Genomic DNA, 2,089 nt, shown 5'->3' with positions numbered 1-2,089 from the left:
CTTCCCATGGCTGCCTCCACTGCAGCCGCTGGTCTAACTCCAGGACAAACTCCTGGTCAAGGGGACAATTTGCATACTACACTTTTATTATATAGGATAGTATAATAAATATAAAAGGCATCCTAAAAAGAATAGTTATAAATCTGTGTTGATGGGTACACAAGATATGATTTGTATGACAATAATAGAAAAAAGGAAGGGGGAAGGGAGCTCTATAGGATCAAAGCTTTTGTATAACATTGTATATTGTAAAAATCTAATAAAAGAATTGATGTGACCTTTTGTGACCAGGTCTTAACAGAGTGGGGACGGTAGGACAATGAGGCAGAAGCACTAACTTGAGGGGGAAATTGCAAGATAGCTGCCAGGGCCTGGCATGCTTCTCTTTTGGGCCTAACGTTTGTCACATGACGCTGAAAGCACTTTTGAAGGAACAAGTCTTCACTGTTCCCAGTTGCTGGTTCCGGATAATTCTCAAATGTGCCTCCAACCCAAGCCCAAACTGACACCCAAAATATAAAAACTTCTTAATTGAGAAGCAACAAATCATACACTCAGTTTTAAAGAAGCAAAATAGTAGAAAAGTACAAAGACTCCAAAAGTGTATTGTTGATTACTTATAAAACAGTCAGCAAAACAGTTCAGCATCATAGTAAAAGTAGAAGCACCCCATCAGCACGAAGAGCGATGCTGCCACTCCCGCGAGGACACTCAGCCTGCACACACCCATGAGGAGGACTCCAGGTTCTGCAAACCTAAGTCACAGCATGTCTGTTCCAAAGACAAGAGCCCGGCACTGCATTTCAGAACACCTACATCTGGACAAATCAACACATATGTGTTCTCAAGAAAATGTGAATAAAACCAAACACACTTCTCTCAACTGAAAATGTTATGTAATCAGAGTGAATCCCAAAAGAATTCAAAGGTGAACTTCAAAAATCTTCTTTGTAAAAGATGGACTATGAAAATAAAGAAAATGTTTAATGCAATTTCTGAAACTAAAAATAAAAGAATTGATATGAAATTAAAACTGTTCACTAGAATGTACAGTGGGGCCTTGAATTATGAGTTTAATTTGTTCCGAGACCGAGCTCGTTAACTCAAATTACTCTATCAACTCAATGCAAAAAATCGGCCGAGAGACAGCTGGTATCTCAAAAAACTCGTTAGTCGGGACACTCGTAAGTCAAGGCCTCACTGTATCTATTTAACAAAAAAAGAGGCATAATGGGGAATAGATGAACAGAAAAGGCATAAGACATATAGCAAACACATAGCAAAATGGTAGATGTAAATCCCACCTTATCTGAATACCACTAAAATGCAAATTAATTAAATATTCTCATTAAAAAGTAGATATTGGTAGAATATGTTTAAAAAATTAGATCCAAATATATGTTGCTTATGAGAAACATACTTTAGATTCAAAAACACAAATAGACTGAAAGTAAAAGGATGGAAAAAGTTATATTATGCAGAGTAACCAAAAGAGAACTGGAGTAGCTACACTAATCCCAGACAAAACAAACTTTAAGATACAATTGTTACTAGAGACAAGTAAGAATCTACACTAATAAAAGACAAACATGCAAATTGATCATACCTTCGCTATGCCTTAAGCCATGCCCACCAGCCAATCAGAGCGACTATATGCAAATTAACCCAACCAAGATGGCGCCAGCAGCCATGGAGCTAGAGCAAGCAGGAGGCTTGGTTGCCCCAGTGATGGAGGAAGCCAAGCTTCCCGCCTGCCATGTCTGGCTCTGAGCTCCACTCAAGGCAACAAAGTTTCAATTATAGAAGATAAATAAACCCCAGACACCTGCTTTCAGCTGGCCATGGCCACGAAGCTGGAGTGAGCAGGAGGCTTGGGTTGCCCCTGGCGATGGAGGAAGCCAAGCTTCCTGCCCCACCTTAGCCAGCTCTGAGCTCCACTCAAGGCTACAAAGTTTCAATTATAGAAGGTAAATAAATCCCAGAATAAAAAAGAAAATAGGAGAGGCTGGGAGCTTCCGTCACCGGGGGGCTTGGCCAGCCTGAAAACAGCCCTCAGCCCCTCACCCAGACTGGCCAGGCACCCCAGTGG

The 2,089-nt window shown here is 40.7% G+C and overlaps 1 pseudogene; it reads left to right on the top strand.

Annotated features, from left to right (window-relative positions):
- Nucleotides 1-412: 412 nt before the first annotated feature.
- The window catches only part of LOC102260633, a 27,016-nt pseudogene continuing 25,339 nt past the window's right edge, over nt 413-2,089 (top strand).

Source organism: Myotis brandtii, unplaced genomic scaffold (genome assembly GCF_000412655.1).
Source record: "Myotis brandtii unplaced genomic scaffold, ASM41265v1 scaffold314, whole genome shotgun sequence".
Classification (NCBI taxonomy): domain Eukaryota; kingdom Metazoa; phylum Chordata; class Mammalia; order Chiroptera; family Vespertilionidae; genus Myotis; species Myotis brandtii.
Note: the sequence above shows the minus strand (reverse complement) of the source record. Positions and strands in the feature narration are given on the sequence as shown.